Raw genomic sequence first — 14,487 nt, forward strand, 5'->3', positions numbered from 1 at the left:
CATAAAGTGTGTTATAACTTAGTTATAGTTTTACCTACAGTTACAAAACTCAGCGTGTATATTGATATTATCAAGCCGAACAACTTTCTAATTTACAGTCATTAGCTCCGACCAACAGAAAGTCAGATATTGTGGTTTGAATGTGAATTGTGTCTCTCTCTGTCTCTGCTATTCTGTGTGTGTGTGTCTGTCTGTGTGGGGTGGGGAGGGGAGGGGGGATCTGTGTATGTGTGTGTGTGAGGAGGGGGGCTAGTTTAGTTTAACCCTTTCTCTGCTGTGTGCAAAATCTCGGGCACTTTTGGGGCCCTTAACGTGCTCGAAAACTCTTGAACTTTTGCACACAGGTTAGAACCCGCGGCCGGGCTGAAGCTGGTACCCGGGCGTGGCAGGGGGGCTCGACAGCGCCCCCTGGAATGGGATTCAAACACTTGTCCGTATATCAAACACGCTTGCATGTAATAATATGAAACTCGGTACACATTTAGATCTCATCGGGCCGAACAACTTTCGTGCTCTAAGTTTTACGCCAGTCCAACAGGAAGTCGGCTATTGTGGGTGGTATGAAAATGCATGCCCCTGGAATTTGAAACACTCTTTCTAGAAAATTCATCCAATCGCAACCAAACTCGGTCAGCATGACGTCAAGACATTGAGGATACTAAATTGCTGACGGATTTTTGATATCTCGAACAGTTTGGCTGTGGCGAGAAAACGAAATTATGGCGAGAAAAAAGAAACACGATGTGTTATAACATCTTCATACATTAATTGATCTTGATGAAACTTCAGTAGCGTGTTTGTTGTAAGAGAGCGATCACATGGATGTAACTAATGTGAGTCAAAGTTATAGCGCCACCAACTGGCAGCAGGAAGTGTGTTACTTTTGACAAAAGTGGGGGGGTTAGTTTTACCTACAGTCACAAAACTCGGTCTGTATATTGTGCTTATCGATCCGGACAACTTTCTAATTTACAGTCATTAGCTCCGCCCAACAGGAAGTCAGATATTTTGGTTTGAATGTGGTTTTGTCTCTCTCTGACAGAGTTCCCCCAGCCATTCTCTGTGTGTGTGTGTGTGTGTGTGCGTGTGTGTGTGTGTGTGTGTGGGGAGGGAGGGAGGGAGGGCACACACACAGACAGCCCCCCCTTTTCTGTGTGTGTTTGGAGGGGAGCAGAAAGACTCACACTGATACAAGCTCTAAAGTAGACTTCTTCTCGACAGTCAAAGCGGGGTTACGTTATTGCCCGTCGTGCACAGGAACCCGAAAGGCAACGGGGTGGCGGCTTTATATATATATATATATATATATATATATATATATATATATATATATATATATATATATTATATATATATATATATATATATATAAATAAATAAATATAGCTGCAAGCAGCGATGGAGGGCCCAAGCCGGTGGCAGCGCCAGCCCGGTGCCTTTAGTGTAACTAAAGGCACCAGGGTGGCGGTGCCACCGGCTTGGGCCCGTAATCGCTGCTTGCAGCTATATTTTATTATTATGTTCCCTTAGGTGCAATTATTGTATTACTATAGTTTTTTTTTTTACAAAAAACTTTTAAAATGTATATATATATATATTAGGGGTGGAGCCGAACCCGAATACGGTATTCGGAAAGGCACAAATAACGTGTTTTTTACAAATACTTTAAAAAAAATATTTGTATTCGGGAACAAAAAAAAACTTTATATAAAAAAGCTGCGTTTCCTCATGAGACCGCAGTGCATGCCCGGATGAGTGAGTGAGTGAGTGACGGACACAGGCTGCTCAACACAGCAACAGGGGAGGGCTCGTCTGAGCGAAAAAACACTTAAAGGCCGTGTTGCAGGTTAAATTTTTCAACGAATTTGTGCAATTTGCTTGTTGGTAATGAACATTTAAACTGTTATCCATTGTATTTTATGTTGTTGGGTATCACAAACGGAATATAATACGAAAAAGTAGGTACTATCTTACAGTGGCAAAGATTCTCCTTTCCGCCACAATGCATTGCATGACGTCACCTTGGGGAGAGAGTTTACCAAAGCCCGCCTGGAGAGCGTTGAGAGTGACTAGAGAGACGAGTAGTAGACGAGAGTATTCAGATAGCGCAGATTATAGAACATGATCATTGTCTATACAACACATCTATAGTCACCTATAACTGTTTAAGTTGGTTCATAAGACTTCGTGAAAAAAGTAAACAAACAATTAACATACTCGTGCGTGCGGGCTTGAAGGGGACCATGATCCTGCCTGAGATGTGTGTATGCTATCTTCAGCACAAACGGATTCAGGCAGCATGCATTCAGCATTCAGTCACATCTGGTCGCGGGGTGAGCTCCTCGACCAGCGACCAAAACGCACTCTCTGCCCTACAGCACAAGCTTTCCAACGCAAAGCACCTGCCAAACACCGCGACAGACACGCGGCGGCTACGTTTGCAACAACATTTTCACCGGAGGAAGAGAAACGCTTAGAAACGCCCATATAGCTAGCACGATGCCTTCTATTTCTAGATGACAAAGACAAAGTTTACCAGTACTATGACAAAGTTTACCGGTACTTATCTGAACTAACGTCATGATCACCGCCACTATAAAGAAAACGTTGATTTTTCACTTGGTGCTATTCAATGACAGTAAAAAAAAATATGTGTCGTTATCTCATTGCTGCGTTGCTAAATGATAGCAGCTCACCAGGACACTTCACTAACTCTCCACTCATTCTCCTCGGACTATGCATTTCACTGGCTTTGACGGCCATCAGGCTAGCTTTCCTCCACTTCTCCCCAACGTGACGTCATCGCCGAATTGCGTGAAGAAAAAACGTTAATACCAAAAACTTAAAAAACTGGTATTTAAGACCATTTTTGAGACATTTTAAAAATGATATACATATCTTGAGTGATTTATGTACCCATTAATCGACAGTGGTGGTTAACCTGCAATATGCCCTTTAAATCATCACTATTTTTGTTGAATACAGTTTATAACTTTCGAGAAGCGGAGTTTGATCGGGAGATTATTCCATTGCGCTGCATTATTGACGTCTGCAGTCGGGTGCTCGTACTCTCATGTTCGCTCTGTTTACGTAGTTGTTTAGCGCGGTAATTTAGACAATTATAGGCTGTTGACAGAGTAACGTTAAAGTTCGGTTAAAAAGGTTAAAAATGCTTGTGTAGTTGTGTCGAATTGTATGCACGTGTGGGAGTTATATGGTACGTTTAAAGTTACTCTGTCTTTTGCAGACAGCAAGATGTAGGCTGTAGGCTTCATAATGTTCACAATGGTATTTTATTAGTTATTGGTTTAACCATGGGATGAGGTAGGCTAATGGCTGTTATGTTATTTTCTTTTCAATTACGTTCCTTGTTTCATTGCTGGATAATTATTATAATGGATATAATTAAAGAATACTTACACTATAACGTAAATTAGAAGTGTAACGCAAAAAAAATATTTTTATGCCTATTTTGAATTTTACTCGAATACAAATACAAATACTTTTCCCCCCTCAACAAATACAGATACAAATATCGGCTGCTTTGCACACCCCTAATATATATATATATATATATATATATATATATATATATATATATATATATATATATTTTTTTTTTTTAGATAAGAATTTAAACTGTCATATGGTGATGTTACAATGTGCCCCTCACATGTTACAATGTACCCTATACCTATGGGGCATGTTGTCACATTTCACTTCCATTCTTACGGGGTAAATTTAAAAAAAATTATACACTGTATTAATAAAACAAATCCACATATTGTACTAGACATGTGGGAAATTAATGTGGGGAAAAATAAACCCAAGTAGATTTACACAAACTTTGAAAGTCAAAAAGCATTAGGCCTACGTTGTGCCCCGCTCTCCCGGTTCGTTAGTCTGGATGTTTGTTGAGAAAAAGATTAATTGTAGTTGCAATAACCCACATTAAGAATCCGTACAGCTATTCTGCTGGGCGGAACTAAGGAACAGCTGATGATGGCACAGTCTGATCCTTGCTGACCAATCAAAGAAAAGGGGCGTTTCATTCCATCCACGAACAGAGATCGAATATTAATTGCCTTGTCCAAATACCCACACTTGCGGTCTTGGCCACTTGAGAGCGCGTGCTTGCGACAGGAAGTTTGCATCTACTGAACAGTGGCCTTAAATAGCATTTTATTTACAAGTGGTCAAGTGAAAAGACAAAGGCAAAACTCTATTCACTTTTCCCTGAACAAAGAAATAAAAGCCAAATTTATGTTTTAGTTTTTTTAGAAAGAACAAAGAAAACCGCCCCGAAAAATTAGCCATTTTCTCCTTTCGAAAAAAATGACTGAAGAATGATACACGGATGCAATCCTAACCTTGAACAATGACAAATATTATTCTACTCTATTAGCTTATGCTCTCTCTCTGTATGCAACAAGCCATTGTTCAGACAAATTCAATATTATAGTTCAAATCAATGATGGACTTTGTCAAAGATGAGAGCTTTAGTGAGGAAATGCTATTTTCATATCATAATGATCTAAAGATATATTTGTGGCTTACATAACACTTAATAATAGGTTGCACGTGCATCATGTTTACACCTTTGGATTATAATTAGAGTTTAACATGATATCCCATCATGTTCGCATTGGTAATAATATCTACAGGTGCCAGTGTCATTTCATGACATTTAGCTCTGAATTGGACGGGCTAGTGCAGTCTGCTTTTAGCACACCCGGCGAAATCGAGGCGATCAGCGGTCTACGTTTAACGGCTATAGCCCTGATTTAGACCAGCGATTAGTAGCCAAAATAGTCTTAAAATTGTTTACATGTTTTTCGCCCACGCAGCTTCATGTTTGCTGTCAACATTCATAAAAAATATTTGACATTCTTTTATTTTTAATTAAATTAAAATGCAATTACATTTCTCAACCGCTAGATGGCAACAGCCCTACTGATACATGACTACTGGCAATGCGAGACTTGATAGTTGATAGTAGAGATCACCGTTCTCACGATCCCGCGATAAACATTTCCACCATTTTGAAACATATTAAATGAGCCAGAGCATTGCATTCAGCTGTCGGTCGAAGAGAACAGGTAAAAGACATTCCTAATTTTGTCTTGTAAGTATCTGTTTTCGTTTTGACGTGCTAATTTTTTTAGCTAAATTATTTGTTATCATGTGTTGTTGGAATCGTGACATTTTAGCGGGTAAGAGTGTATCATGGTACATGCACGTATAACCCCATGTTTCCATGTGGCCTTAAAGGAGTCATGACCTGTAATTTTCACTTTTCCACGAGAATCAATATATGTTATGATTGCCTAACGATTACACACTGGCCGGGAAGCCGATATTTAAAAGTGAAGCGTTTGTTTACCCCAGGGTTCGTAAACCAGCCCACGTGCACGCACACTCAAATACGAGATTTTAATTTCTGCCCCGACTTGACGTCAAGACGGGGCAGGATATACCATATATGGATACCGCAGACATATGATAATATTGCCTATCCCCCTCATATTCAGTCGAGAAAGATGCAGAAACGTAGTGCACACTTGAGTTGCTCTGTGGTTGACTGCCAGAATCAACATGTAAATGCGTTTTCTCTACCAAAAACAGACCAAACTATCAAGGACCAGTGGATGAAATTCATTTTTAATGTCGCTGTTCCAAGCAACAACCCTTTCAACTGGCTTAACGTTAGGTGTCTGCGCTAAACATTTTACACAGGAATCATTCACAAATTTGGGGCAATATCAGGCGAAGTTGGCCTCGAAGCTCCGTTTGGGAAAAGGTGCCATTCCAACAATCAGGGACTTGCCTGAAATTGAAACGGTAAGGCTACGTTCACACTTAGCGTCTTTTTTTACAAAAAAAAAGTTAACAACGGCGTTTTTTTTGCAAAAAAAAAAAAACCGCTGCGCGTTCGGTTACAAATAGCAGCCGAGCACGTATTTTGTTGCTATAACAACAGCTGCAACAGTAGTGTGCCCACACAGCCTCTTTGTGATGTATGTTATGATAGAGTTGTGTACTCATATCAAACAGCTCCTTGTGCTCCGAAACAAGGACGATTAGTTTTTCTACCGGCACCGTGTCCATTTTTCTTGTTGTTATGGAAACGACAGGTCTCGCTACTCGCTTGTCATTGGTCAGCTGTCAAAAAGGCACTTGACGTAGGGCGTTCTTTTCAGAAAAGTTAAACTTTTTTCAACTTTAAAAGACGCTCTGAGCTGCAGAAAAAGACGCCGGCGGTGGCGTTTAAAAAAGCGCTCAGGACTTTTTTGAAAAAACGGTTTACTCCATAGGGTTCTAATGTAGAACAGACGCTGGCAGTTTGAAAAAAGACGCTAAGTGTGAACATAGCCTAAGACTGTTTTTATTGCTCTACTGTGTGTAACAAACAGCAGCTAACTGCTAATGCGGCTATTGTATGTAACGTTAGCTTCGAGGTAAACACAGGGAATGGACTATGAATGCTAGCCACATCTTTCCACTTTGTTTTACACTACAGTAGTGACGGTACAGGAGTCCATGCTCAGTGCCTAAAACTGGTTCAGAGTCTGGCTAAATTCCGTAGGTCGCGGAGTCGGACAGGTCGGGTTCATTGACAACTTGCGCCATGATGTCATTTTGGAATGATATGCTGAAGTTACCTGCGGTGTCAACCCCCCTCCTTCCTGCCACCAATCAAATTCAGAAATAAGGGTCAGAGGAGCTCTGCGTTTATTTTTTTCCACTTTTCTTTTTTAGAAGGCCCTGAAAGACTATAATAGAGCGTGGGTATCCAAGGTAATACTAGGTTATGACTCCTTTAAACTCGAATTATCTGAATCCGAAGGTGTACACATGAAACGTGCAACCTATTATAAAGTGTTATGAAAGCCACAAATATATTTTACTCTTTTCTTTAGATCATTATGATATGAAAATATAATTTCCTCACTTGCAGCCCGAACTCACGAAAGTGCGTATCTATACGACGTTATTTTTTTTCGTGCCCTTTATACGCCAAAAATAGTTTTCACGTGCATATGATACACACTTTATGGCGTGTAATACGCATGCACTCCCCACCCCTAATCCTACCCAGGTGTTTTCAGTGCGTAGCATATGCACGCAAAAAAACATTTTTGCTGTATAAATGGTACGAGAAATAACATTCATGGTATAGAAACACACTTTCATGAGATCGTATTGCAGACTCTCATCATTGACAAAGTCCATCATTGATTTGAACTATAATATTGAATTTGTCTGAACAATGGCTTGTTGCATACAGAGAGAGCAAAAGCTAATAGAGTAGAATAATATTTGTCATTGTACAAGCATAATAAGATGAAGTTTCATTCAAAATTCATTCAAGTTTAAAACTTTCAAATTAATTTTATAATACAGCATAAAAATACAATTGATTGGCAATATAAAATTAGCAATTATAAAAAGTACCCGGCAGTATATTAATAATGCAAATAGCTCAGATATGCATTAAAACCTAAACACACACACACACAATAGGTGAATGTATTATTAGTCCATGCACACTTGAGGTTAAACTGTCAACAATGCTGTTCTTGTGCAAATTACTTTTTTCTTATTTGGCAGATGTCGTGATGACCTCTTTGGCAGAAAATGATGATCATTTTTTTATTTATCATTTTATTGTATTTTTAATATTTGATTTGGTCATTTTTATGTTTTGATCTTTTTGTAAGTTGTCTAAGTTGTTCATGTTCTTTTTCTAAATAAAACCTTTATATTTAACTTGTTTGGATGGATTGTCATTTGAGAACCCGTTATATTTGAGTGAAAAGAATCATTTAGCATCATTTTATTGTCTATTACATGTATATGTAGTCGTTTAACCCATTTACTCTTAAAACGCCTGCTAAAAACGCCTATAAAAACCTATGTTATTCTAGGATAAATGTCCTTATCTCCTGAGGGTTTTCTGAAAAAATACTAAGAATTGTCAACGTCTACCAAAACCTGAATATCTAAGCCTCTGTACTTAGAAACATGAAATAAAATACATTTTGAAGGTAAGAATCACAGGTTTGATTAAAACATGCTCCCTTAGCACTAACATAACACATTTTTCTAAAAATTCTCAAAATCATATGGGGAAGAAAAAATATATATTAATATATAAATAATTTATAATCACATTTTAAACATGCCAACACACTGAACAAGGCATCTTGTTATCAGAGAGAGGTGGGGAAAGTCCTGAGGAGGAACTGGGAACAGTCTCAGTCTCTGAGCTCCATGGCTCAAATCTCTCCTCTTTGGCTTTTGAACAGCATTATCCTCGCACAGACAGACACGCGCGCACGCACACACACACACACACACACAGAGAGAGACAGACAAGAGTCAGATCAAATCATTTGTGACGAACGACGTGGTACATGAAGCACTCGCGGTGCAGAGGAAGGTGCAAAACTTCTCAATAAACTCCTCACTATCTTCCAACTCAATGTCACTCACTGCCCTCGCTGTCAAAATCCTCCTCTGTCGTTGCCATTTTCGCGCTCGCGTCTTCAAAAATCCAAAACAAATGCACGTGTATGTCTGATTGATTGACGTGATTTTCAGCGAACCACAGTACATTTGGGTGGTCACGTGGTCTTTGAAAACTCAACAAGACCCACCTCGTGTGTATTTGAACCTATGACAGTGCGTTATATGCTGCACGTGTCATTAAAAGTATGACAAATACAAAATGCTGCGCTACGCAGCAGCCGGTAGGAGGTTCAGAGTTGCGCAATGCAGTAACCGGGTAGTACCCCAGAGTGCAGTCTGGACGATGGGGAGGAGCGACACTTTGGGGCGGGGTTACACGTGTCGCTCCGCTCACCCTCATTTTAATTGGCTTATTATACAGCAATCTTATTGGCCTAGATGATTCAAGCCTGAGCATGCGCATTCTTTATGTACTATTTTTGTGAATGATTTGTCCATATTAAAGAAATATTAAATGTAAACTCTAATCGTATATTATCGGTTTACCATGGTAATTTTAGTTAAGATCTATTGGCTAATGTTTTATTGTTAAGACTCAGAATAGACAAAGTTACTGTTTCAAAACGAACGCTTGGTGACAGCACCTCAGTGTAGGTGTGATATATCTTCATGTGTAAAACAATTCAGTGTTTATTTGATATGTGTTTGTGATAACACGCAGCGTTTATTATAATTGCAACTTTTATTGCATACGACAATAGTAATGCAGGTGGGAACCAAAGAAAGCGGAACCAAAAAGTGCGGATATTGTTGCACCGCGCTGTTTAGGTGACGGACGCGTTCATCGTCTCTCATACAGATATTTTGAGATGAAGATGGCGGTTCGCTCTTTCACTCATTGATTCCATGATTCTGTTTTCCAGGTTCGTACTTTGTAAAACAATTACAAGAACTGTTTCCTCCTAAAGTGTATGTGATGTATAGAAACTGTGATGAGTTGGTTATGGAGTTGTTGATGTGTGGAGCCGAGTTAAAGAGCCGCGCTTATAATCGCGGGAAAAAGGGTTTGCAAACAATGGCGCGAGCGGCCGTATAACACACGTGTATTGTGGCTGAATGTGTGAAACTGTACCAATGTCCTCACTCCCTGGTAATGCTCTATTTCGGGTTTTTAGGTTATCCTGACATGTTATAAATTACTGTAAATGTTAAGAAAAGGGGTTATGTTGTTTAAAACTTAAAGGGTAATCATTACTAAAGTTATACAGAGGCAGTTAGGTGTCTGGTCCGTGTTTAAAAGTGTATGGTAAGTTGAACAGTTTTCCCTATGTGTATAATGATTCATGTTGTGACTTTAAAGTCATGTAAATATTAATTTACAGCCAAAGAGGGTTTATAATTCTCATTGTTACATTAATAATATGGTGGATTCCTATAGTTAAAAAGAAAACGAATATATTAATATAAATATATATAGCTATATAGCATAAAACATGGTTTATCCTTGTGATATTCTTGCACTTTAAAAGAAAGAGTGATGTTGATTGTTGCAAAGACATGATTATTTCTGTGAATGTGAGTGTGAATTATGTCGTTCACTGATATGTGGAGAGTAAAGAAAAACTGTATTGAGGTGTTTAACTTGAAATTAACAAATGCACTCTGAAACTGAAACATGTTTACACGAAGGGAATGTTATTGTTTTATACCATGACTTGATAACTTTGTAATAAATATACAGAGATTTGGAGATGAAGATGGCGGTTCGCTCTTTCACTTATTGATTCTCTGATTCTGTTTTCCAGACTGACATCTAGGAGAGTTGAGAGTAGTGAACCCCAGTCAAAATCATTTGTTACTCCAGTTACACCATTTGAAACTCGTAACATAGGCCTAACGTTAGAGTTGTTTTCATATTTCCATCAGGGTCGGTGGATCAACTCAAACTCGGGATTTTACGCAAATTATGATAAATCGCTGTATTAAAGGAAAGACATCGGACAAACCCGAACGCAAGTAGCTGATTTAAAATTTTACATTTACATTTACAACGACCGTTTTTTGTTGATTTTTTTTAACGAGATGTGTTCTTCAATGCTTGTATTTTTTGGCACAAAGTGCAAATAAAATGTTTAATGGCAAACTCATATTTCCTTGTTGTTTACCTGTTAAAAATAGTTTCAAATATTAACACTGGCATAGGCTATAGCTGTAGCCTAACTATTAAAAAAAAAAAAATCACTACTGTAAATCTGTGCATAGGCCTATAGCCTACTTCAAATAGTTACTTATTTATACCTACTTACTTAAATTGAGCACATAAATAATAATATTTGCTATAGATCGACATAATAGTAATATCTGTTTTAGTAGAATTTTTTTTCACTTTTCAGCACTGCAGGTTTTTAAATTTCCATTGTAGCCTATGCAAAAAAAAAAAAAAAAAAGGCCAGGGCTTGTATTATTTGGTAGCCTATTATGGTCTTATTTGTCACTTTCGGAACAGTGTCTTACTGAAATACAGTGAATTATCATTATGTAGTGTACAACCCCGAGTTTATTTTATTCACCAATCCTAATGGAAAGATGAAGAATCATAAATTAATGATGTAAAATGATGCAGCCCTGCATGACACAAATATAAACATATGACAAAATATTGTCTACTATCAGCTTAATAAGCTATCTCTCCTTGCAATGCTAGTAATTTAATGCAGTCATGATCATTGCTCACTTAAAGTGCCAATGACTTATCTGCTGGGTAAATTAATAAATATAATTTAGCTAAATCTAAAACATAGTATTTATATCAGCAACATATTTCTTTATATCGCCCAGCTCTAAAACTGCTCAATATTAATGCTTAGGCCTATATTACTTTTTGTAAAGCTGCTATAAAACGATGTGAATTGAGCGCTATGCAAAATGTTTTGACTTGACTTCACTTGATATAGACCTATCGTGGCCACGAATGAAGAATTCGTTCCCCAGATTTAGCAGCACTATACGGCGGTCTGCCTTGAAGGAATTGTTTGTTGTACAGTAACTTCATTTAACTTATTAAGTCGTATTAACTGTAACTCGTATTAAGTTAATAAAACATGATTTAATTGATCGTTACTGAAATCGCCATGCGTAGTAGCCTACGGCCAAACTGCGTAGAAGATCATTCATAAACTCGTACATAAAGGAATGCGCATGCTCATGCCTCAAATGTCTACTCCAATAAGATTGCTGTATTATAAACCAATGAAATTGTTGGTGGGCGGAGCAACACGTGTCGCCCCGCCCCATCGTCCAGACTGCACTCTGGGGTTACTCGTAACCGGCGGTAGATATAATGTTTCGGCGCGCAGCATCCGGCTTAGCCGCCTAATTGATAACTAGTCTATTCTTGGGTTATGGTTAGATGTCTTGTTCTTGGGCTATGGTTAGACGTCTTATTATTGGGCTATGGTTAAGACGTTTATTAGATTTTCACTGACAGCCCAAATTTAGCCTAGACGTCTGGGCTGTGTTTTGACGGCTATTAGCACAAAATTGCTTGCTGGGTGATTGATTACATTTGTCATTCATCAAAACTTTACTGGTGAGATACTTTTGCTTTATTCAATCCATTCAGACTAGTCCTGACTTCAGCAGTGGCTCGATATAGAGAACATTGCCCATTTCAAGATTTGAGGACGCTGATTGGTTACATTTTATGTCATTATCTTTAAGTGTTCACAGCAATTGGCTAAACTTCTACATAAACCCGCCTTCTGTGGGCGATTTCTCTGTCGCCCCAGAGCTGAACGTAATATCAATTTATATAATATTAATTATCATTATAGCTATTCTGCTGCGTGGAACTGAGGAACAACTGATGATGGCACGGTTTGATCTTCACTGACCAATCAGAGGAAAGGGGCGTTTCGTTCCCACTCACAATATTCAAATGCCTTAAGTACTCAAGTGCTTACTACAAGTCATTTGTTGAAGTTATGAATGTCTCTAGATTTTTTTTTTGTTCTTGGAAAAACCCTTACAGTGGGTATTGGACAACACAAAACTCTTTATTCATTTTTCTACCTCTGAACAAAAAAATAAAATAAAAGCTAAATTCATGTTTTAATTTTTTTGAATGAAAGAAGAAGAAAAAAACGAAAAAAGAGTTCATTTTATCCTTTTTTTACTTACGATATATATATATTAAAAAAAACTAATGATATACGGATTCAATCCTAAAACAACTGATTGAGTAAAAGCAATCTGATTTATAATTGTCATACAGAATAGCTAATATGTACTATCATAACTGCAATGTGAACTTAAATATTTAATTTCAATAACATATTAAGTTATTTGAAAAAAAAGAAGAAAAAAAGAAGAACGTTACACTATCTACCCGTCTAACTGTATGTCTGGTTTAAAAATATTTTCGATTTTGCATTACAAAATCAGCATAATAAGAAACATATCAGCATGTTAGCAAATAAAATAAATCAAAATAGCATTTCCAGGGAAAATATTACTAATAGCTACAGTAAATATTTTTTAGCAAAGACAAAAGAAAAACGCTGGTAAATATTTGAACTATATAGTTTTATGATAATAATTCATTGATACACTTTCTAACACAGTCTGTGACCAAAAAAAACACATGAAATAGCCTACCTTTGGTAAGTTTTCTTGGCCACCATCTTTTGACGAGTCACTCTTCACCGACACTGAATGTATCCTTTTAAAAACAGAGTGTTAAAGACATGGTCTTAAATATTTAATTTTAATAACAAATTTTTATTACGTTCTTTGACACACACACACACACACACACACACACACACACACGAACGTACTTATCCGTGTAAATAGTGTAAATATCTGGTTTAAAAATACTTTTCGATTTCGCATAACAGAAAGCATAAACGAAGTTAAAATGTAGAAAACCCTACAGAAATTTTTTTTTTTCTATAGACCCCTTTACAGCCCACGTGATCAAATAGTTTCGCGCGCATTTTGGCAACGGAAGTGGTGTTGTTCCCCACTGGCTCTAACGTTAGCAACTCCGAAAGTTTATCAAAACGGTTTCCCAGCATCAAAATGTCTGGTTGTTGCGTTTACGGTTGCACTAATCGATATTCCACCAATGAGCTTTTAAGTTTTATAGGATTCCGACAGGATCACGGCCGTTTCAGTAGAAGCGGCAGCGCCTGTGGCTGCAGGCGATTAAACGTGTTGATTGGAGCGAAGACATAATAAAAAATGCTCGCGTCTGCAGCAGACACTCTGCTGATTCTCGCCATACTTCCGTTGCCAATATGTGCGCGCATACGTTGCAACGTCATCATTGTGTACAAACAGTAAAAGGGTCTATAACTTGTCAGTAAATTTCACTTTCACATGAACTTAGGCCTATAAATCTTCACATTTAAATCACACTTACATAAAGTATGAAATCCATATTTTACTCCCCCAATTAATTAATCAATCGAGAAAGTATCAAAACTTACTTGCAGTCTTGTCCACTAAAAGTGATTTTATAAGTAGCCTACCCTATATAAAACACTCACTTGTGGCCTGTCAGCGCGCGTCACAACACATTCTCCAAATCTCTCGCAGGTGTAATATCCGGTTCGTGAACGAATCGTTATTTTGAACCGGTTCTTTTTTGAACCGGTTCTTTTTAGTTACCAAATCGGACTGAATCGTTCAACATTTCGCGAATTGAGTAGGCTATAAGCACCGATCCCCAAAGTTACATACTTTCGAACATGACTGTCCGACTCGAAATAAATCAATATTCCGGAGTATATTTTACTCCAGTAAATCCAACAGACAGTTCAGTGAACTGAGACATGTTGTGGTGAGAGAACTGATGAGCATGCTGCATAAGCATGCGTGTGTAGACTAAATATCGAACGAACTTTTTCTTTCGGACACGTTCGACATGAGAACCGATGAGATTTTTTTCAGAGGGACTATTAATGGTTATATTTAACTGAAGTTATGATTACAAATTACTTTATTTGAATG

The 14,487-nt window shown here is 37.8% G+C and overlaps 1 protein-coding gene across 2 annotated transcripts in view; it reads right to left on the reverse strand.

Annotated features, from left to right (window-relative positions):
• LOC306988935 (NACHT, LRR and PYD domains-containing protein 3-like) overlaps positions 1-14,095 on the reverse strand; it is a 57,868-nt gene extending 43,773 nt beyond the window's left edge. For both annotated transcript variants that reach the window (XM_079594161.1, XM_079594160.1), the window contains exons 1-2: positions 13,965-14,095; positions 13,129-13,192 (exon numbers count right to left, since the gene is read on the reverse strand). The gene's annotated coding sequence lies outside the window, so the exon portion shown is untranslated. The remainder of the gene's footprint in view (positions 1-13,128; positions 13,193-13,964) is intronic.
• Between the last annotated feature and the right edge of the window lie 392 nt (positions 14,096-14,487).

This window comes from Phoxinus phoxinus (genome assembly GCF_949152265.1).
Source record: "Phoxinus phoxinus genome assembly, chromosome: 20".
NCBI classification, from domain to species: domain Eukaryota; kingdom Metazoa; phylum Chordata; class Actinopteri; order Cypriniformes; family Leuciscidae; genus Phoxinus; species Phoxinus phoxinus.